The 23,879-nt window shown below is 44.3% G+C and overlaps 1 protein-coding gene across 19 annotated transcripts in view; it reads left to right on the plus strand.

The window, feature by feature from the left end:
• The window catches only part of FBRSL1 (fibrosin like 1), a 507,770-nt gene that overhangs the window by 162,193 nt on the left and 321,698 nt on the right, over window positions 1-23,879 (plus strand). Inside the window, exon 1 of one of the 19 annotated variants that reach the window (XM_027689375.1) lies at window positions 17,100-17,194. The exons of the other annotated variants lie outside the window; for them this stretch is intronic. The gene's annotated coding sequence lies outside the window, so the exon portion shown is untranslated. Of the gene's footprint in view, window positions 1-17,099; window positions 17,195-23,879 lie in introns of those variants that run through there. 19 annotated transcript variants of the gene reach the window in all.

Genomic DNA, 23,879 nt, shown 5'->3' on the forward strand with positions numbered 1-23,879 from the left:
ATGTGTTTCTCCTTGTGATAAATCCGCACCACTGGCTGGTGGAATAAGCCCTGTTTTAAGGGAAAAGGAGAATAAAAGCAGAAGGATTGGGCTTGGGGCAGAAGGTTGTGTTAAAAGATTTGCTCAAAACATTTTCACTGCACAAAATGTTATTCCAGGAGCCTGTAGTATGATAAAAATTCCCTTTGGCCATAGTGCCAATATTGGTAGGTTCTAGTGTGCCCTCAGGGGTGATGACAGAGCACTTTATGGGGCCACACAGTTGACAGCCATGTGTGTGTTAAGATACTCATCCTTTTGCCATGAATCCTGGGACCAGCTTGTTCCTTGTTACCTTATTGGTCTGAATTCCAGAATTCAGGTATGGACTCATATTTTATCGAAGGCCATAGCTTAGATATTCATAGCTGTGTGTTGTGTGTGAAGCTGGTGGCTGTGAGGGTTTTCTGGGTGGTTTTTGTTTTTGTAAGGACCACAATACAGCCTGTGGTGCTCTGTGGTTCAGAGCATGCTGAAGGCAGCAGAAAGGTGCCTGTGAACTATGTAGGATTTGGAATCCGGCCAAACGTCATTTTATTGCAGATTTCATGTATTTTTCTTAACGTGATTGCTACTGGATATATGTTCAGGCCTGCTACTGATTAACAGCCAGCAGGGAAATATCCTCTTTCCCCAAAATTGTTAATTATTTGCAAGCTGGTGCTCATGTGGGGAGATGTTTCAGTGCTGGGCTTTCCACAGGAAGGGGTTGATGTGTGGTGTAACTACAAGTATCTGTTATCGACAGTTACAGCTTGTGTAAAATAATAGAAAAGATATTACAAAATCATGTAATTAAATATCCTATTATAAGCCCTGAAGGCAAAGTACAGAATCATAGGAAGGGCCTAATTCCACTTTTTTTTTTGCTTTGGAGCCCTAAATTAAAGTTAACAGTTAACAAAATTCAGTTAACATTGTAGTTGGCTGCCCTGTACAGTTCCTCTCGCACCCTTGCATGGGCTGAATAATGTGTCCCTCCCCTGCAACAGGTGAATAAAATATCTGGAGAATTACTGTGTCAGCTGGCTTAGCTCTCTTGATTTTAATATAATATTAATGGATTTGGAGTTCACCCTTTGTTGTTTCAAAAGCAACAGTCCGTGGGATTTGGGATTTGATTTTTTTTTTTATACCCCTCCTCCCCAGTGTGCCATCACACAAATCTTGCACAATCCCTTTGTTCTTGAGTTGCTTTCTTGCTCTTTATTTAAGCGTGTTTATGACAACTTCTCCTGGCTCGGAGAGATGGTTGGTAACGTACGTTCCAGTAAAACTTGTCACAAACAAGCAAGTGATTCTGCAAGTCCCACTCCACAGAGCAGCACAAAGCCTGTGTGATACAGTGTCTTTTCCTTTGGCAGTAATTGTTCTGCTCTCTGTATTATCTTACACAACACGACCACACCACCCGCTGCTCCGGCTTCTGAAAAAACAAAGCTGTTCATCCCCGAGCCAAGAGGAACCGGAGTGATTCGGAATTACATAACTGGGGGAGGAAATGACTTGTTGGGTTGGGCTGCTCGCTGCTGAGTGAGCTTCTCCTCCTCTGCAGCGGGACATGGATCTGCTCTGCAAGATTCCAGTCACCCACCCGTGTCCTCGGGGCCGGTGGGAGAGGCCGGAATGCCCGAGGTGGGGGCTGCTGGCTCCGGGTGCTGGTGGGCTCTGCTGAGTTGTTGGTTGGTCTCCAGGGTGGTGCCCCAGTAGGCACAGGCACGGGATTTCATAGCAGGAAGCCCATGGAGAGGACTCCTGGCATCCTTACTGCCCTAAAATAGGCCGTCTGGCCTTCAGTCAGCTCCAGGGTGCTGCCAACCCAAACCCCCCATCCCAGCTGTATGCAAACGAAGCAGAATTACAGCAAAACTGCAGGGATTGGTTGTCCCAGTGCTTTAACTTAGGACAGATGTGTGCATTAGTTGATTCAAACATCCCTTTTTTCGTTATTGCTTTTGACTTTAGCAGTTAAAAACATCTCAATTCCCAGGGCTTTTGCTGGAAACTTCTCCCCCACATGCACTCTTATCACACATCCTCCCTCCTTCTCACTTTGCAGCCACTGTGAAACGACAGTTTCCCGAAGGGGAATTCACCTTAGTGGTTGCTAAGCTGTTTATTTCCCTGGTCCCTAACACCCTGCAATTTCCTGCAGGCAACTGGAGGGTTTAATTTGTGAGATGTCTCTGGTGGGTTGTGTCCTACCTTTGCAGGGGATGGAGCATGTAATCTAATAGGTGGTTTGTTTGCTTTCCTTCCCAAGTGCTGTGGTTGTGTTTCTGTTGGAATAGGTTTTCAGTTTTTTGAGGATAATGAATGTTAACAAATCACTGGAAGTGAAAATAAAAATAGAGAAGGAAAAGTAGGTGAGATACCACTGCAAGCTTGGCTTGTGCTTTGTGGATCGTTTTTTTAATAGCAAAAAAAAAAGTGACATCAGCTCTGCTGCAGGCATGAATTAAAGATGAGAACTTAATAAAACTTGTTGGGGGGGAGAGGAAGGCAGGAAAGTGGAGCTAAAGCAACGATGTCTTTATTTTTAAGCAGACAGCACCACCTCTGCTTCAGCTCTCTGAGGTGGTGATGGAGAATAACAAAAAGCAGCTTCTGAAGTGGTCTGTGAATCAAAAGTGCCCTCTGCTGGGAAAATCCTGCATGAGGGAGCGTTTCCAGACGACACCCGAAAGCCTAATTACCCTCTTTTGCCGGGGAGGAGGCTGGATGTGATCCAGGATGCTCTCAGCAGTTGCCTTTGCCATTACATGCCCAGTCGGGATTGCAGTCTGAACATGCCACTGGGCACTGGGGCGGGCTGTGATTTCATTAGGCTTTGACATCACGTGTGCGTGGCTGCTCAGTCACTGCTCTGTTCCTTGCGAACAGAAAACTGGAATTTGCATTTGCAATATTGCCACATGCAGGATAAGGATCTGGATGCGAATGCCGTGCAGATAACATCACCCTTGGCAAATAAATAAGCCATAAAATGGGATGGAGCCGGGAAGGAGCCTTCAGTAGCCCTGATTTAATTCTTATTTGTTTTACGTGAGCAGCATTGATGAAACGTGTGGTGTCAGTGCCAAACTACACCCCCCTGCAGCGAGCCCTTGTTGTGAGGCTCCAGACCTCTGGCACAGGCACTGTCCCGGTCTGAGCCTGCCAGAGGTTTGGTTGCCACTGCAGGAATGCTCCTGGGATCTCTGCCAGTCAGTCCAGGGGCTCTTGCTTCGGCTCCTACAGATGGGGCTGTACAGAGCAGGCTGGAAGGGTGGGGAAGGATGGGCTGTGGGGAGTAAATTGGTGTGAGTGACCATAGAGCAAGTCAGGAGGGAAGAGCTTGGACGTTCTCTGTGGGTATCCCGAGGTTCTGTGGGTGTCCAGCCCTCCTGCCAGCATGGCTCTTGCAAAGCTGCCTGCAACTGGGACATCCTTCCAATTTAGGAGGAGTCCAGGCTGCATCTACGTGCAGGTCCTGTGGCACAAACCCCTGACTCTGTGAAAGGAACTATTTGTATGCAAAAATACGACTCTCAGTTAGATCCTTGCTGTAAGTTCAACTGCTTGCCTTCTCCAGCTAGATGTTGGTGTTCCAATCCATAAGTGCACAGAAGCACAAACAAGAAAAATCAACAGAGAACAATAAAAATCCAATTAAAAACATCAATCTAAGTGTATAAGGTTTCAGCTGTTAGTGCTCTGTTCTGAGCTTCTGTAGCAATTTCAGTGACAAGGGCTGTTTCTTATCTGAAGTAATTTATCTTAACATCTGGAGCAAAAAGGAATTGATCTGTCTTGTTATTTGTCATCACAAAAGACTGTTTTAGAAGATGAATAGTCAGAGGTATAAAAATAGCAGAAATCAGAGCGAATAGATAAACTGAACTTAAAAATCCAGTTAGCACTGGTCTGGTGTTTGTGCCCCTTGGGAAGAGAAGCTGCTGTAGGATGCATCATGTTGATGTGATATAGCAGCAAGGAGTGATATTGATGAATTCTGAAGGAAGAGCTGGCCAGGAAAGGAGGGAAATAATCCTTGTGGCCATGAAACGAGCTTGAAATCCTGCGGGATTTGTAACGGAAGCCTTTTTCGTCAAAGGAGCTGTGGAGCTTGTGTCCCAGGTTTCACTCTGCTGGCACTGGTTGACTTTGGCAGGCAGGAGTTTTTCCTATAATTGTCCTTGAGAAGCCTTTGATTGTTCTGCCTGCGCTCGTGGGTGGGAAGGCAGCTTTATTTAAGGAGGAATAAATATTTATTCTCTTAGAGCGCTTGCCACAGCTGCTGCTTTGCAAAAAAGATGGTGGTTTCAGTTAAAAGTGAGTCATACAAACTCTGTGCTTTTATGAATTTGCACCTGCTGAGCTGTGGTTTGGGTTTGAATGAATCTAAAATCTCAGAGGTAAAGTTCACCAAAAGTGGTAAGTTTTGACTGTCTAAACCCAGTGAATTATTCATTCCTTTCTTTCTCCCAATTCCATTGAATTACCACCTAATGCTCCTGCCTGCACTTTGAGTGGATTTCTTAGTAAATTTGGCTGATGTTTCAGGTGCACAGCAATCATTTGGCTTGTTTTCAGATTTGATTTCAGAAGAAATGCAGAGCTGTCTTGTCATCCATAATACTTGTAAATTCGGAAACGGGGGTTTGGTGCCCAATTCAAATAATTTATTGAATTGACTGGGTGATTTCTGTCTTGTTTCTATTTACAGCGAGAAATGGGAGTTTTAAACTCTGGGAAATGCCTCTGTTTGGTGTAGAGAGCTGTTATCTCTGAAACCTACTGGCAGTTACATGTCATATTACCTGTTAAAGTACATGATGTGCTTGGTAAGATGGTGGACTTGAGCCAAATGTAGATTGTACAGGAAGTATTTACATTATACATATGCTCTTAATGGCATTAGGTTTCTTAGTTACTGGGTTTTTGTTGGCCTGTATTGGCACTTTATGCTGTCGATGACTTTTGGATCCAGACATTCATGAGTGTCCTTTTAGGAGCTGTAGGAATGGAGAGATGTGCTGCAGACAAAACACGAGGTCAAATGCCATGAATGCAGGATTTCTGTCATTGGCTTCCTTCAGAAGTGGAGAATTTCAGTGATTTTTCTAGAAGTTACTTTTTAATCCACCCCAGTTTCTTCTGCCCTTTCCCTGCACACTTCCCAGGGTGGGGTTTACTTCTGACATAAAACTTACATATTGACATTCCCCCTTTGAGGTAGTGAATGTGAATCAGAAAACTGAGATTAAAAAAAAAAAAAAAAAGAGGAAAAGCCCCATGTTGTAATAATGTAATGCTTTTTTTCTAAGTAGTATTTGGTGTATTTTCAAGAGTGACAGTAATGTTTCCAGAGGGATTTGGTGCTCAGTTCAGAGCCAGGATATGGTTGTCTTTTAATGGAGAGGCTTATGCTGGGCTTCTGTGAAAAGGTGCCTGGTGCAGGAAGCCCCTCCAGTGGTGTCCTGGGACCACACTGCCCTTTCTCCTCCGCTGTGGAAACTTTCTGGATGGTGCTGTTGGTGCATGCAGGATAGATGAGTCACATCCGCCTGGAAAAGGGAAAATCACAGCAGCTGGCAGTGCCCGAGGGGCAATCCCGGCCTGTGCCCCAGTTCCTGCCCCTCCTGGCACACACAGAGCTCCAGCAGCTCAGTGCCCTCAATCAAGGGTAATTGGGTGTGCTTGGGGGGTGGCTTTGCTTGGGGAGAGAGCCAAGGGGTGAAGATGCAGAGGAATGGCATCAAACAAACAGCCTCAGAGGCTGCCCATGTGCCTGTGCCACGATGGAATTTGGTTTCTTAGTCCACAGCAGAGTTTCCTGGGAAAAGGTGCCAGGAGTGCTTCCAATCAAAGGCATCCAAGTGGAGATCTGCACCCGGTGATGGGAACATTCTTCTCATCTGGAGAAGCAGCACATTGCTTTCCTAACACCTTAGTGCAAGGAGATACATTTGGAGGGATTGAGTGTGTGTTTAGTTGGCAAATCAAAGGAAGCTCAGCTGAGAGAGCTGCCTTGCAGTCTCAGCATGGCTCCGACGTGTGAAATGAGATCTGTGAAATTACTCCTCTTGCTAATTTGTCTCATTAGCAAGATGGGGGGCTGTATGTAATGCAGAATGTTCCCTTCCTATTGTTCCACATGTTGGTGATAGAACAAACAAAATTCCCTCTGCACGAGCAGTCCCTGAAGACAATTGTTCCACTGGTGTTTCTCATCTTCGCACCTCACTCCTGTATTTCTGCTTGGAGAAACAACTGCTTGTCTCAGTGTAAAAAGTAGCAGGTCACAAAGCAACACTCAGTTGCTCTTTTTTCAGCATTTCAGCATGAGATTCCTCCTCAAAGAACTTCCATGTTTTAAAAACCCCGAAAACTCAAGAGGGATGTGCTGCTGTCCCTGCCCCTCTCCAGGGAAGCGAGGGCAGCCTGTGCACTTGCTGAGGCCAGGCTTTCTTGTCTCTTCCTTCCAGTGCTTTTCCTCTTTCCAGTTCCTGATTAAATGAAGCCATCCTGATAGAAAGGAATGCCACGTACTCTCGGTGTGTCTGGTTGGTTTGTTTTTAAAAAAAGACTGTTGAACTTTTTGTCATGTTTCAGTAGCGCTCTAAAAAGGAAAATAAAACTTCATGCAGCAGTCTTCATTATTTTGATCATGAGTATTTTCAAAGGGTTTTTTTCTAATAAGAAGTCCTGCTGTGTACATGATGTTTGATAGTGTTTGGTCATTAAAAATAAACTTTAACAGGAAGGTGAATTTTAGGAATTTCCTCTTATGGTGAAATAACAGGTTTCGCTTGTGACAGAGCATTTCAAATAGCAGCAATTTCCCGCTCCTTCTCGGGAGTTTTGACCCCAGCACATGTCCACTGGTCTGCAGCAAAACAGGAAGATGGGGAGGCAGAGAGAAGGAAGATGGAGATTTTTGATTGGTTTGAGACAGCGAGGTAACATCCTAAAGGCTGTCATGATCTTTTTGGTTTGGACATTCAAAAATGAGCAGAACAAGTAGTTTTGTGTAATGCACTGTAGGTCTCCTCCTGCTAAGCTACACTTCTCTGCAGACACACAGCCCTGTCTCTGCACTCCTCACCCTCCCTCTCCCTCGTGGCTGCCCATTGCCCCAAGCTCATCCCATCCCTGCTGCTCCCAGCTCTGCTCCCCGGGTTCTCCTTTCTCAAGCCCTTTGAAAAATGAAGGGTCTGATGAACATCAGAGGTGTGTCACCAACTGTGGATGAAGCCCTGTCATCCAGTGTCAGTGGAACAGGAGTCTGAGGGAGTGCCCTGGAGTTGTCATGTGTGTAGGAAGCTCATGGTCTGGGGGACAGGGAACATTTACCCAACGAATCCTGGAAAGAGAAATGAAGAAAGCAGCAAATATAACATTAGGTTTAAGCATGTTTGAGTGTGAAACCACTTAAGGAGCTTATCTTGAGTTGGTTTCTAAGCACAACCTGAGCCAAGTGTTTCTGGGCTAACATTTTATCCATTGATATCTGTGTGGATGAGCATCCTCTGCTCGCTGCCCTTCCCTGGCTCTGGGGCCTTGTTTACTGTTGAATGTGAAGTGCTGGTGAGAACCAGTCCAGCTGGGGATTTGTTTTCCTGCTGGTTGGACTGGTATTTGCAAACATTCAAGGATTAGCAGCGTTGTGATTTGCAGAGCTTTGCTCTCCAGAGGGGAAAACTGCTGCCTTGGACCTACAGCACACTGGTGAAGTGCTTAAGCACCGGCTGGGGCAGGATCCTCCTGTCAGGGCAGTGTTAAAACAAGATGCTTAAACCCTTCTAAAGCTGCTGATTACTGAACAGAAACCTGAGCTCAAGAAACCTATTAGTATGCTAAACCAGACTTGTTTTCTCCCTTAATTTTAACGTGAATAACTTCGTTTTAAATTGGTGCTGGTAAGAATTGGGGAAAAGATTTCTGAGAGAGGTTTTTTTTTCCTTGCTGTTAGAATAACCTCATTTCAGGCCCCGCTGTGAGACTTTGTGGCAGCTCCTTTTCGTTGGAAGGTTGCCCCAGGTGACTTATGGTTCATGCACTCTTGTAAGCGTTATTAATTTGTGAGGTTTCAGTGGTTAGGCTGAGCTGCTAAGTGGGCTCTGAGCAGATAATGAGGTCAAGCAGGGAAGAGAGGGAAGAGTCCTGCGTGTTCCTACTTGGCATTTGTACCCGGGTTGCACGTTTTATGGAGGTTTTGTCCTAAAAGCAAAGTTCCTGTAAAGTCATGATTTTGCAGAGGTGTTTTACTTGTCCAAACCTGAAAACAAACCTAGTTGTTCGTGCTCAGCAGGGCTGCTGTTGAGATCGCTGCTGTCACGCTGAAAGGCAAATGTGCTGGTGTTTGTTTTGGATCATTTTGTGCTGCATTAGAATGAAGAAACTACTAAAATGCTGATCCTTGTTCTCCAGGGGGGAGGGTTTCAAGGTAAGTTGCACCATTAGTGAGGTGGAAGAGCACAGCTTAGGACATTTTATAAAGAAAGCAGATTATGAAGCATAGGAGGGAGCAAAACTGGCTGTAGAAGGAGCATTATTGTCGCATATTTAGTAGCTGGAAAGCCTCAAATACAAAAGCTGAATTAGTTTGCAAACAGCTGTCTTCTATATTTCACTCTAATCAGCTCCCTGACTTGGATCTTATAATAATCTTCCTATTATATCACAGAGGTCCAAGGTTACCCAAGGATCACTTCTGGGATTTGATTTATCGGTTACATTCACCCTGAAAGTTTCAAATACAGTCATTCAGCATATCTGAGGTGGAAGGTAGCCTCATGAGAGGCCCACTTTTTGCATTTTGAGGCGGGTGCATGACCCTGCACCCTTCAGAGTTGACAGGAGTGGAGCCTTCAGTGCATGTTAAGTCAAACCAAGAGTTTAAGGAAAGTCCCTCTGTTTCTAGCAGTGTCCCAGCAATCCTGGCCAGTGAAGCTTTTTGTTGAGCATTGAATTCTTGCAGAAGTTACTCTGCAGTTTAACTTCCAGGCAGTAATTTCAGTGGGACTACTGGTGGTGTATAAAGTGAAGTGCTGATGTAAGATCAAGATCATCTTTTAATCTACTCCCTGCAGATCCAGATACAAAATGGAGTATCCTGCAAAAGGGAGCTGGCAGTGCTGGCTTTGGTCTACAGCCAGCTGCTCGTTCATAGATGAATCAGGAGATACTTCAAGAAACCAGGTCTTGAAAGAATCTCTCTTTATTTCTGGAGGCACGATACGATTTTAAGCAGCTGTCTTATTGACCCAAACAAGTAAAACTTGGTTTTCTAACAGAGCAATGGAACATGCCTGTTCAGTAATTCTGCAGCTGGCAAAGGTTTCTGTGCTGTGCAGAGCCTGGTGGGTGAAGGTGACCGTGGCAGTCATGAGATGTTTTCTGTAACAGCCAACTGCGGTTTCAAAATGCGCATTTACGCTCCCTGGACGCTGATTTTTTCAGCACTTAGGGTTTCATTAACGTTGTAGTGACATCTTCAGTTGGATTTAATTTGCATACAGAATAGAAGGCTTGCTTAAAAAAGGGTGCAAGGCTGAGTCTTGTGTTGCTTTTTGGCTGATGGATGTTTCCTCCTGAGCTGCCCAGAGCAGCTGCAGCTCAGTGAGCAGCACAGGAATGTGCTGGTTCACTTGTCATTAACTTCTTTCAGAGAGGGGATTAGCACTGTGGCATCCTCCTGCTCTCTAAGTGCAGCACAGAACGGGATATAACGTGGAATAACTGTGTCACGTTGTGACTGTGGGTCTTTTCCAACACTGCCCTGGGTGATGGTGTGATTTGGATTTTTATAACACGAACGAGTCCATGCTGGCAGACAGGGCCCTGACTGGGTGTGAGAGCTGAGGGGGTTATGGGGGCACTGAGGAGGTGTTGAAAGTGGAAAGAAGCTGCTCAGGTTTGGTGTGGTTGGAAATGTTGAGTGCTGGAGGCACTGAGGGATGCTCAGCTCGGAGCAGGGAGGTCCCAGGGAGCTGGGCAGCAGCCCTGCAGTCCCAGGGCAGGTCAATGGCACTGATGGGGCCACAAACTGCCCAGAGCAGTGCTGGGCAAGGACTCACCTGTGTGCAAAGGAAAGAGAGAGCACAGAGGAGCAGAATATGTTCCAAACCCACCGTGGTTAAGGGCACAGAACGTGGGTCTTCAGCTGAAAACAATACTCTGCTTTTGGACAGGCTGGTGCTGGATGGATGCAGAGGAGGACAAACCTTTGGGATGGCAGCACTGTGTGAGCAGTGCATGGTGCTCTGAGCTCACTTTGGAGCCATCCTTTTGGATTTACAGGGCACACAGAGACACAGTGCAGCTCTCTTGCTTTCCTAGGCAAGGCACAAACGTGTCTCTTCTACCACAAGTGGTGGTTCAAGTGCCCCACTGAGCCCTGGGAGGAATAAAACTCTCCCCTCTTACCCCCTCTGGGAAGAGCCTGGAGAATCATTTGTTCCTTATAAACATGTCCTGGGATCTGGGCATCTGAGTGTGTGAGAACATTTGTATTTTGTTTTGCTCGGGAACCTGCTTGAATAGAGTGGGAGAGGTTGATAATAAATAAATAAATGTATAAAAAAAACTTCACCCTGGAAAACCTGTTAATGTCAGTGTTATTTATAGGTGGTGTATCAGAACCCCCCTAAGGGGTGGGAGCTGATGACACTGAGCAAATTGCAGCCTATTGCAGGGGTTTTTTTCTTGTTTACATGAACTACTGATGCCTAGAAAATAGAGGAGGAAGCTTAGCTGTCACCAGCTGAAGTCACAGTGCTTGTTAATAGCAGGGTTTGGGTATCAAAGCTTGTATCACCAAAGTAAAAATGTGGAAACCTTGTTCTGTTTGCCTCATTTGTTGGCTCTTGCCAAATGTTAGTCACAGGCTACTACAGCAGTAAAATCAGCTCCTTCCTCCTGAAAGTATAACCACTTGCTATAACCTTCATAAGTTTTAATTAAAAAGAGCATGTAATGATTTTGGGATTGAATCCAATTTCACATGCTGTTTAAATTAAGAAATAAAATTGTTTCCATCAGGCTTCTAGTTCAAGGTTTGTAACTGCAGGATCATTTCCTTTTTCATCAGTTTCTGAGTTTTAATATGGCTTATGAACTTTAGCGAAATCATTTAGAAATGGATTTCATGCAGAATAGTTAATAAATGGATAGCACAACCGTGTAGTGAAATGAATCTTGTTTGCATCTCAAGCAGCACAAATTTAAATAAAATGCAGGGCTTTGCATAACAGCATTTGTTTTTAATGTTGGCAGTATTTTTCAAGCCACCTCCAGTGTCCTTCATTTTTCACCAGGATATCTTTGGCAGCAAGGAGGATTTTCAGGGGCTGATTCAAGGTACATAATTGGAGCAGTGAGACTACACACACAAAGTGTCAGTTAATGGATGAGGCTCATTTAATTGTAGGCTCCTCAGAAATAACCCAAGAAACACTTCACTGGTAGCTGATGCAGAGGTGTAATTAGACTTCTACACAAGTGTAATTAGGCTGATTGCAAAGAAAGGAAGAGAGTTCATAAGGTTTTTCAAATGTGTGCAGAGTCGTTTTGTCTCAGCTGTCTTGTCCATGAGCTTCTGCTGTATTTGTGTTGGACTTAAACAAATAAATAAGCACATTGCTCTTTAGCTGGCAGTTACCTGTAATCTTCTGTCCTTCCACAGTGGGTTTTTCCTTGTTGGTTGTTTGTTTTTAAGTAAAGCTCAATTGCAGCCATGCCCAAGCCAAGGTGAGGCTGTGCCCAGGTTCAACTGTTGGCTTTGAAAACAGGTAGGGAAGGAAAAAACCCTTCTTTTTTGAGAAATGGTGTCTAGGATTTTTCTACATTTGTTTAAGCAGTGGTAAAGGAAAGGAGAATGTTTGCAGTAATCAATACTTGTTGCCAGTTGTGAGCACGTAGAAACCCAGAGGAAATGCAGCTTGAATTAGGAGCATAAAATACAGGGCTATTTCCAGCAGCATCTAACCAGGGAAATGATTTCTGCCATAAAAGCAAATGTGCTGCACAGGTGAGGGACACTGAGGGGATGCTGTGGATTTCCTAATGTTGGGATGAATCAAAAAGTAAAAAGCCTTCCAACTGTCCTGTGTGTTCCCTGGATTCTGCACAACTGGTGGATGGAGGTAAACTGGCAACGTCAAGTGCTTGTACTCTGATGTTTTAATGCCAGAAACCCACATTTTAATAAAACATGGGCTGTGTCCCCAGTCCTGCTCCCAGTGCATGGCCAAGAACCCTCTGCCTCAGGGGCAGAGCTGGTTTTAATCTTGGCTTTGGAGAGGTTGAACTAGAGATCAGTGAATTAATAACTTTCTAGATCAGCTGTGGGTCGGTTCATCCCTGCTTCAAGTTACTGACTTTGCTGTTGGGAACAGAGTCAGGGGAAGTTTCATTGTCATTTTGCTGGGTATGTTCTTGTGTAAGTAAATAACATATATGAAAAATGAGTCTCACAAAGAAGTATTTTAAGTTTGCTGATTTATGTTTCCACACTAGGGTATCTCTGAATGCTTTTGTGGAGTAAATCCCAGCATATGGCTCCAAGTTGATTATAAAATACAGACGTTTCTGTGTGGGTATCTGGCTCCATTCTTCTCCCTGCTTGGTAATGGCCATAACTGTTCTGTCTGACAGCTGTGCAGTGACTGTACAAAACGAGATGGTGGATCTGGTCCAGCTCCCAGAGTGCCAGCATCTGCACTCCTTGGCTCCAGTTTGCTTTTGGCAGTGCTGACTGAGAAACCAGTGATTCATTCAGCAGAGAGAATGAAGCTGAAGTCTGACCCTTAGAGGAGCTGCTACTGGGTCAGTGCAGAGGCACACTGGTGTGTTTAGGAAAGTTCACACCTTCACATCTCCTACTGTGTTCTTCTGTGTAAATACAACTTCAGCATCCTGGAGCATCTGTGCAAGAGCAGGGCCAGTTTCTCTGAAACCCCTGGACTCAGTGGTGTCCTGTACCACAGTGGGGTTGGTCACCTCTAGGACAGACTTTGCCTTTGCTGCAGAAACAGAGAAAGAGGGAAGAGTTCCCATAATCAAAGTCAGAGGACAAGGTAACCAGGTTTCAGTAAGTCACGTGCAGTGGGGAGGTGGTAACAGGAATTACATGGTATGGAAGGGACAGAAGAGGAGAAGGAAACTTCCTGTTCTCTCTCTGTTGCTTATTTTGGATTATGTTCTTGTTGCTGTCTCCTGCTAGTCCAGCTTGCTCCTATGTGACCCTTGATTCCCTTCTCTACTTGCATTTTTATTTTTCCTGGTTACCTTGGGTTGTACTGGGGGATGAAAGGACATCATGTGTGCTTTGATACTGGGAAGCATTCAAGCCATGCGGGCTCAAAAACAGTGCTAGGGGCATTACAGGAAGGGTAAATATTTATTTCCTGTCCTGAGTTGGTCACATTTCTTAAGCAGATGATTCCTGACTGAATCCTTAACTTTGGTGATTTTTCGAAGGACTTTTTGCCTCCCAATTGTCTCCTCATCCAAGGGAAGGAATATAGAAGGGTGATGTCCTGTGCTGCTGTTACAGGCTGGCACCCTTGAACTACCTTTAGCTGAGGCCCTTGAGCCCAGTGCAGCTTATTCTGTAGGTTTGTTAAGTGGTAGCATTTATTATGTGCCAGGTGCTGGTAAGTTGTGTGATTACAGCAGCGTGTTTGTCTTTGCCCTCTAGCTCAGATGGCTCTTGTGGGCCTCGAGAAGTGAAGAAACACCATCTGGCTGCTGCTGCAGGATGCTGGGAGATTTCCATCCTTCGCTTCTTTAGAGCTGGAGTTTGTTTCTTTTTTTTAATTTATTTTTTTTTTTTTTTACATTTCAGAAAGCCTAGGGACACTTCCAGCTCTGTTTTCCCCTTGTTTCTTTCTGAGCTGAAGAATGTCTCCTACCCTCTTTATTTACAGCCACTTGCTCCAGGCAGGGGTTGTCAGGGAGCGTTAAGTGTTCCGAGCTGACACAGCTTTCCAGGGTTACTGCCTCCCTGCTCTCCTGGGAATTCCAGGGAGAAAATCTTGGTGAAATGCCTGACAGAGAATTGTTTCTTCTGATGTTACGTAGCTGATCAAAGGTGGGGTGGTTCTGTAATTTCCCACGCAGAGCTCGTAGGTTTGTTGTCAAGAGGAAAAATCCGTCTTGGACGAGGCGTGTGTGTGTCAAATGAAAAGTTTTATAACAGCAACTCAAATCTGACTGGGCTTTTGGGTTTAAGTTCGTATTTATACCTCCAAGAGGGAGAGAAAGAGAAATAGGTGTGATGGTTATTACCATGCAGAGCTAAAGGTAGCAGGGAGTCAGCTGGGGGGGGAAGCAGTATTTTGAGCAGGTCGATTCTCATCCCTCTACCTGCTCTGCAGCTGCATTAAAAATGTTTTTTATAATATATCTATTCTCAATCTAACGAGGTATTCCTCCCTCTGTATTAGCTGTGTAATAAAAGGCAGGGTAACTACTCGAAGCAGATAAATGGGGGAATTGCTCAGGACCTGGGTTAAGGGTGGGAGATGTTTGTGCCTTTGTGCGTGTAACGGTGGCTGCAAAAACCACCTTCCCAGCTCGTTTCTCCCCATTTACCCTCCAGTGGGGAAAAACAGGATATTATTTTCCCTTGAAGAATATCAAGTGTTGGAGGCCTCACCCACCTCCCTGTGTTAGAGGCTCTCAGTGGCACAGTGTGAAGGAGCTGTTGGAGGCACAGCTCGTGCAGCCCTGAGCGGGAAGTGTCTGTGGCTCTGCCTTCAGGCTCCTCCAGGGTGAGGATTAAAGCTGGCTCGGGGGAACCACAAATCTGGTTTTTTGCAGCTTCTGAGATTTCAAAGTTTGTTTTGGGTCGGTGTCGCAACAAAAGGAAAAGCTTTTGGATGCTGTTTGCAACATGAGCGTGTGTTGAAACACCTCATTTTGGGCAGCGCGGGTGAGGAGCAGCCAAGGCACTGCCAGATGAAAAATGGCTGGAGGCAGCTCTGTGCTGGAAGAGGAGGGACTGGATTTTATTTTATTTTTCTGACCTTTTTCTTTAAGGTAGGTTTCTTGTCACCAGAGACAAAAATAGCCACCTAACAGCCACCCCCAGGAGGAGTTTGCTCCTTAATGCTGCATGGGGGGCACTTACTGCAGATGCTTTTGGAGGAAGGTTTTATACAGGCACTGAGCTGGCACTGCTCAAAGCAGCACTTGTGCCTCTGTCCAGCTGGCTTTCCTCCTAATGCCCACTGCTCCCTCGTGGCAGGACAGCTCTGGGTTAGGATCAGAGTCCAACTGTGTTTTTTATTGGTGGTTTGGTTTTTGGTTTGTATCAGTCTTCCATATATTGGGAGTTTCTCAGCCTCACTGATGTGCACCATCACTCTTGCTGAGGTGCAGGAGCAGCAGTGACCTGGGGAAGGTTCCACATTTCTGGCCTCTGTGTAGGTTTGTGTCATGTTGAAGTGTATGTGAAATTATGTCCCTAACGTTGCAGTGCACGCCAATATTTTACACTCATTAACCTCCTGAAGTTGAGAGATTATTGATATGAATAAGTCCTGGCAGGATAGAGGATTTAGAGGAGAAGAGGATAAATTATATTGAATAAAATGATATGTATTTCTCTCTCCAACCAGCAAGCCCCAGTATCCTGCTCAGGGCTGTCTTATCCAACAGCAATGGTTTACAAGAGCTAAAACAATCATAGCTGCAGTGTGTGATTGCAGGTTTGTGATATGGGGATTTAGTTGAGCAATACTCTTTCACTGTGGACAAAACCACCTGCAATTTTAACAGCACATTAAAGAGTTTTTAGTTCTCAGGCAGCACAAGCTATGACAAGTCGTGACTTCTTCAATTAAAATCAATAGCAGTGCAAGCTAAATAAAAGATTTAACAGCAGGTGGGTGGTTTAGCTGGTAAATTGATTTCCTTTGGGTACAGGTGAATGTGCATGACAGTACCTCCATCATTAAATAATTTCTGTGGTGAGAGACACAATCAGCTTTATTAATGTGACTGTTCTTGTAGGCTTGTAACATAAATCAGTGCCTGCCAGAAAACATCACCTAACTGGTTAGAGAGATGTCAAAGCAATATATTAGAGAGCAGTTTACTGATCTCTGCAAAGTGGATTAAAAAGTATGTTGGCTGGAGAGTAAATGTTCATACTGTCCTTTTCAGAGTAAAATCAAAATAAGGTTTACACAGGCTTAAGGAAAAAAAAAATCTGCAGGATTTACATCTCCCTGCATTGGTGCTACTGTGGCTTGAAAACAAGATTGTGTTGTTTTAGTGGCACAACTGAACAAAGTTCTGGATACTTCACATTTGGTAATTGTTTCCAACTGTGGAAAGATCACAAAGTGACTGGGATATTGAGAATCAAGCTGGTTAATATTACACCAGAAGTGATAAGATATGAAACTGAAAAGTCCCTGAGTCTTTACCTTCCTTATCTCTTATCACTCTCCTTAATAGTTATAGTTTTAGATTAAGTAACCTCTCATATCATAAAATAATATATGGTTTATTGGTGCACGATACAATTTTGCTTCCTATTGTCATTTATTGAGCTTTCAAAAATGTCAAAGGTCAGGGCTTTTGGTTTGTTGGTTTTTTTTTTTGTCCCTTGTAGCAAGTGATTTCAGTTAACAAATAAGAATGTTGCTACTTAAAAGATACTGATTTCTACTTCCCTGATCAAGGTTTAGAAGGGAATAAACCAGAGCAGAGAACTTTAACAGGCAGGATTAGAAGGCAGACACATTTTATTCAGGTTGCTGTACCTTTCACTGTGTCTTTAGGGGCTCATTCCTCATCTCTGCAAAATGGAAAGACACCTCGACCACATGCTTTCCTTGCTGTGGCTCTGCTAGTTAAACATTTTTAAAGATTTAGGGGATGGTAAGTCCTCAATGTTAATAATTAACCTGCCTCTCTAACTGTCCTATACTGTAGATTTCACTTCTTTGATTTTATGTTTTTCTTTCGTTGTTCATCTTCTCGAGTTTCACCTTTTCTTGTTTTCGTGGTAGTCAAGAACAAACTTCCACTAGCTGTCAAGGCCCAAATAATCACAGACTGATGCTGTGGGAACTTCAGCCAGACTGTGCCTGTGCAAGATGGGCAGGGAAGACAGAGCTGGGGAGTTGTGGCTGCCTGTAGCTGAAGGCAGGAGGTAGGAGGGAAATGGGTCTGGTCCTGCCTCCCTCTTCAGCTGCTCTGTTGTGTGGGTGCAATCAGCACGTTTTGGCTGCTTGGTTTCAGTTTGGTTGGGTGCTGGAAGGTAGAAGTACTTTGATTGATATGTTCATTTATTTATTTATTATTTTTATTTTCCAGCTTGTTTTGGTGGGGTGGTAGTTGTTGTATACAATGCTGTGCTGTTACTGAGAAACCCTCCAGTTACCTTGCTGGAATGTGAAAATACACTGCAAATTCCTTTAATTGCTTCGAGCAAGGTGTTTGCACACAGCTCTCCAAAAGGCTGCAGGAATGTTTTCTGGAGCCTGTTGCAAGCAAAAATTTAGAAAAAGAAGCTGGATTTTCTGGCCAATGAGTGATTCTGGAAGATGAGACACTGAGCTAATCCTGCCTTGTGACATGTGGGTGAGATGTTCTGGGTGATCAGCAGATCTCCACCTGAAGGAGAAGCTTGAAATGCTCGATGACAGCAGCCTCATGCTCCCATGGGAGATTCTGCACTGTAGTAATATGCATAGAAAAAGGATCCTTCATTTTTAACGACATTGGTTAGGTCCATCTTTCTCATCTGGCATCTGCTGAGTGCAAACATCAGCCCTGTCTTTCCTTCCCAGGTGTCCTGCCCATTCCTGAGCACCAGGAAGGTGTTGTACCTCATGTTTTTAATGCCTGGGGAAATGTTCCTCCTCAAGTTGAAGCAGATTCTGCTTTAGTTTCCTTTGCAGTCTTTCCAAATTCCCCTGTGGAAGCTGTTCCTCCCTCTCCCTGTGCTTGGGGGCTGTTCTCTGGCTGAGCTCCTGATGCAGCCCTTGGGCAGTCCAGTGGTGGGAGAGGGTGTGGACACAGGACATGTGTCTGCTGTAAACTGGGGAGCAACTCAGCCCACACTGCAGGACCTGCCTGGAGTGGGAAGAGTTTGGGTTGTGTTGGCTGTGGGTTGTGTTGAGCTGCTTGATTCCAGTCTCACATTAAATTGTAATAAAGCTGCCTTACTGAAATAAGGTTCTGTGACATTGCCTGGTGAATAGAAATGAACCAGTTGCCATCCTCCTGTTGGGAGAAGAAAAAAAGAAGAAAATTTTAGCCTCCCTGTAATTAAGGTTTTACTCCGAAGGAATGAGATAGAAACCATATTTCCAAATCCACTCTCAATTTGTGAATCACGTTAGTATTGATCAAAAAATGTTGTGTGGTACAAGGCACTGAGCGGGGGTTTGGGATGACAAGTGTGGTGTCTGATCCTCTGAATACAAAAAATTGGTGTTAATGAAAACATTTCTGGAGCCTGTGGAGTTAAGATCACAAATGGGAACAAGAGTTCTGAGTCTCAGCTGTTCTAGTGTACAGCAGATGGTTAACTTGCCTTCTAAATCTTTGCACAAATTGGGTAAATTCTCAGGACTGCCCATGATCTTTCAACCCACTCCCAATTTTTTTGCGCACCAGGAAAAGAAAAATAATTTGCAAATCAGATCTAGGCTGTGGAAAAGGAAGGATTTTGCAGCAGTGAGAAAGCGTGAGTCAGAAATAAGACCTCTTGCAGCATCTTGCCTGCTGCAGGTTGGTTTGCTGGAAGCTGGGAATCCTGTCCTTGAGGCAGCAGTGAAGTGAACTGTTTAATGCCTGTTCTCTGATAGTCTCAGATGAAGTGCTGTATAGAAATGCTTAGTCTTGACATTCTTCAAATTATCCCAGCAACACTATGAGAAATAATGTTATTGTAAGTTATCCTCCCTTGTAATATCAGTACTAACTTCAGTTTCTCTGAAATTTCTTGTTCTCTAGTCTCTCACAGAATCTGTTTTGTTTCAGCATTTCTCACGCATTTTCTTTTATTTCCTTCATGACGAATTCAATTTGCTGCAGCAAAATAATCTCAGTACTGAAATAATAGATATATTAAAGTATGAATTACCTCGGTGGCAATAAAGAACAGGTTTTTATTGCTTGCTTATCAAGGAGGGTTTGTGTTTATGAGTTCTCTGAGTAGTAAGTGCATTACATTAGGACTAAATTTAACCTGGCTTGGTAACAGCAGCACACACAGGTAATCCAAGGAGACAGGACAGATTTATGAACAATATGACAATGGCAAAGATGCTTTAAAAAGATAATAAATTGTACGTGCTGTAATTCTTTTTCTTGGCAAAGAAGTTGTCAGTAGTATTAAAAAAAATAGATGAGTAGCAATTTTTAAAGATTTTAATGAAAAAAAACAAACCCACAACCAAACCAACTAACAGCTAATCAAAAGGAAAGCTCTTCTAAATGGGGGGTATTAGTGTGTTGGCAACGTGGCAGCAGAATCGTGGGAAGATGTCTTTTCAGCTTGTAAGACAAATATTGTGCTGATTGCTTTTGGTGATGGCACAGAGAGAGAAGTGAGTTTGATGCTCTCAAAACCTTGTGAATATCACTGCAGCAATTTGAATAATACTGATTAAAATCTGTCTCAAGTACAGATGAATGTCTCCTGTTCCACACTGTACAAGTCAGCAAAATCAAGTGTTGTCAGGAACAGATTATAGACCCCAAATGTTTTATTCTGTAAAAAGCAGAGGAAAAGAACAGGCCACTTTACAGGGTGATTCCATTTTCCAGGTTAATTTACATCAGATGAGGTAGATCTAGACCTAACATTTTCAGACAGCTCCTGATGAGAGGCAGGCATGAGGGACTGCGAGTTGTGTTCTGGTTTGTTCCGCCGTGTTTGTTTTCATCTGTTAATTGGGATAACCAAAGCAGCAGCAGCAGGAGCGGTCTCCACGTGACTCCAGGGGCTGTGCAAACATCCCTGGCAGAGGTGCTGCCCCACTCCTGGTGCCCCTCGACCTCGGTGTTGTGGCTGCAGAGCAGGAGGCAGCACATGAGCAGGGGCAGGGACGGGCAGTCCCCACTGCCACGTTGGGCATCGATCTGTGCAGGGCACTGGCACCTCTGAGGGCCCCTGATGGCACAAGCTGGGGCAATGCACTGTTTGTCCAGCTCAGCACAGCTTTTGATCAGGATCATTCCCACGTGCCTTGCTCCAAAGGTAGGCTTTTGCTTTCAAGGGCAGACAAGGAGGAAGTGAATCTACAAAGCCTGAGCAACGTGGCTTTAATTGAAGTTGTACATCTTGATGGAGCAGAGGTAAAAAGGAGGAGACCATATGGTGTAACCTTTATTTTTGTTAAGGTCCCTGATAAGCCATTGATTTGATAAGGAATACTGCTCCATTGGCTGAGCTCACAGGGTGCAGTTGTTCTCTGATAAGCATGTGTTTGCTGTCTGCCATAAATGCCTGAAGTGACAGTTTATGGCGGGTTGGATTGGATATTTTAAATGCTGAGTGGCTGGATCATAACTGTGCTTTCACAGGCGACTCTGCTGTGAACTCCTGTTGGTTGAAGAAACTGTGATGTCCATTTGTTCTTGGAGCAGAGCAGTTGCACCCAGGGTAATGCACAATCTGTGCAAACATTATACAACAGAAACCCCTTTGAATACAACATCCAGCCCAAATAACCTCTCAAAAAAAGCCAGGAAGGAGAAACACAAAGATAATGCATATTTTAATACACAGAGATAATGCATGTTTTAATACAAACTGCATGCCTTTTAGAACTAGATGGTTGCTTTCTTCCTTCGTGTGACACACTCATGCTGTCTGGATCTTGATGTCACCTCCTTTAGAGCAATATTCAGACACATCAAGATTTTCATACCCAGTAAATCAGTTAACAACCGGTAGGTTTCCTTGATGCCAGAGACCCAGTGCTGTCCCAACAGGAGGTATTCAGAGATGAAAAAATTATTGGTCTTCAGACTCTTAAGAGAAAGGAAATAACTCATCTGTCTTTGGGCGAGCAGAGGCTACCGTGGTGTATTTATAGTTCTGTTCCTACTTGTGCTGGGTAATTTTTCTGAAACTCAGGATATATTTTTTCTGATTAAAATCTGAAGACACTCTATTATTTCTATAACCACATTTAAGTCTTGTAATTTAAACAAATTAGTTTGCATTTCACATGTCAGACACTGATTTATAGAGGAAAATGGGAGTTTGCATCTGGTTTGTCTCTTGATTCATTAACTTTTGGTTGAAGAAAGGTTTTGAAATAGGGTGTAAAGGAATCTTCCATCTTCAGTGAAGGGTTTTCTTGGGTTTTGCAGTGTCTAGTTGGGTTTTTTGGTGGTTTCTTCCCCTCCCTTTTGTGCATATGCCGAGAAATCTTGAATTCCCTTTCCTGCTTTGGAAAGTTCAACCTGAGGGAGTTGAGCAGTTTCTCTGGTTTGCACTATTCACCTTCTGTTCCTGTGAAGACAACAAGTTACTGCAGGAACTTTCCTCTCATTGCTTGGGTAACTCCACTGGCTCTGGCTGCTCTTTCTGATGCACTTGCAGGTGCTGGGTGTGCCCCGGGTGGTTGCACAAGAGCTGTGCTTGGCTCCCTGGCCTCACAGGAGCTCTGGAGATCCATGGGGATCACTCCTTTGCTTCTAAAGCTGCTCTGCCCTGTCCTGTGTACATAAACATGTGATACAGGAAAGTTGCTGCTTGGCTTTGGAGACATAGGAATGTCTTAGCACTTTAATAATCAGTTTTCTGCTCCAGCATAAGGAGAGAAATAATTAGGAATTGTGTCAAGGCGGTGTCTGGTGTCCAGAGGAAATTGCATCAGATGGCCTGATGCTTCTGTCCACTTGAGGTGGCTGGTTTTGGTTTGGTTTTGTGTGTCACTTGCCAGCTACATTTAGCATGAATAAGTGTTTTCAGATGTCCCATAAATCAAAGCCTGGCCTGCTGTAAAAAGCCTGTTGCAAGCAAAAACGTAGAAAAAGAAGCTGGATTTTCTGGCCAGTGAATGATTCTGGAAGATGAGACACTGAGCTAATCCTGCCTTGTGACATGTGGGTGAGATGTTCTAGGTGAAAATCCCCCAGGGCTGCAGAGAACGGATTTTTGTTGTGTTACACCCAATTACACCAGGGCTGGGGCTGATCCTGCCTCGTGTTTTGTGCCTCTGAGTTCCCTCCTGTCCCACACAGCAGCTTGTGACAGATGGAGCCAATGCTTTGAAGGACGGACCTTTGTCAAGCCCGGGCAAAACGGCCACTTGAATTCAGGGGGAAATAATGATCCTTTTGATTAAGGAAGCCCACGTTGGACGGGCTGAGCAGCCAAAGGCAGAGCTCAAAGGGCACCTGCCCGTGCCACCGACGATGGCAGGAAGTGTTCCCTGCCTGCCAGGGAGAAAAATTGGCCCCGTGTTTGGAAAGAACAGAGGAAGAGAGATTAGAGGTTAAACTGGAAAGGGTGTTAAAAATATTCTCGGTGTATGATGGCTGTAGCAGTGGATTTAAATTGCTGAAATTACCTTGTCAGGATGCCTTATCAGCTGCTGTTCTAGTGATTGTTTGGTTTAGATAAGAACTGGAGTGCGATAAAACCTTGATAACAGTTTAGAGATTACAGCTCTTTTGAAACCGCTGGCACTTGCTGGGGGCTCTGAGCTGCGAGAGCTGCGCTTGGATTTATTCCACTACTTTTTTTTCTTTTTTTTTTTCCCTCCGCCCCCCTTCTCTTCTTTTGTTTCGTGTTTTTGTTTAAGTGCTTTAAGCTCTTGTTTTGGATCGTTGTTATTTTGAGCCGAGCAGCCCCTTCGGAGCGCTCTTGGGAATCGGTGCATGAGCTGGAGGAGGGACCTGCTGAGGAGTGGAGGTGAATGCTGAGGGAAGAGCATCAGCCAGGTACTGCTGCACCTCTTGCCATCTGAGCTCTACACAGTTGCAGAACCCATGAGGATACAAAAGGCTGTTGGGAGCTTTCTCCTGGTACCTCCCAAAAGTTCCTGTAGTAATCCATTGGTTTACAGCAGTTCACTTAATGGGGATGTAAAATACCAGCCCTTGAAAAATCTACCTGGTGTTCGTGGCAGTACGTTTGTGTTGTTTTTTACTATTTTCCACTGTGTTATCTTTTTGGGTTTCTAATCTTATAAGGGTTTTTTTTTTAGATAGAGGCTGGTAACAAGCCTCTGGTTGAACTCATCCCATGTCATGAACGGGAGAAACGGTGACGGAAACCAGTGTGGTGGGTTTGTGTGGTTCTTATTGAAGGTGATTTATGTGATATGGCACTATGGCCTTATTTTGGTTCTGCCTTTCTTCTAATAAATTAGGCACTCGGGCAGCTTTTGCATCTGAAAGTGTGTGCTGCTTAGTTTTTCAGAATAATTCAAAGTGGGTTGTTTTTTCTGTAAATATAATATGAAAGGAGGAAGCAGAGAAACTGTGCAACTTGTAAGAACAATAAGGAAAATACTGAAGTTGCAGGACTATGGTTAGAAAATGGCAATTCGAGATGAACTTCTGTGGTGAAAACCCTTTGAGGTTTCTGCTCATGCTCGTTAGGCTTAATAGTAAAGCAGTACATTTAGGCATTCCTTCTCTCCTCATTTGTTTTTAGCCCATCCAGCCAAAGGATAAATTTAAAATATTATGAAATAAGCATGTGGAAGAAGTGTCTGCTGGGGTAATTACATTTCTTGTGTGTGATGATGTGTTCTCTGTTGGGCCCCTGTGTGGAAGCTGTGGAGGGGTGGAAGGTGTTGGTTCCTGGTGCTGCTCATCCGACCAAAGGGCCTGGAGATGTCAAGGTGGTTGCAACTCAAACC

The sequence above is a fragment of the Neopelma chrysocephalum genome, unplaced genomic scaffold, assembly GCF_003984885.1.
Source record: "Neopelma chrysocephalum unplaced genomic scaffold, ASM398488v2 Primary Assembly neopelma1_77, whole genome shotgun sequence".
Lineage (NCBI taxonomy): Eukaryota > Metazoa > Chordata > Aves > Passeriformes > Pipridae > Neopelma > Neopelma chrysocephalum.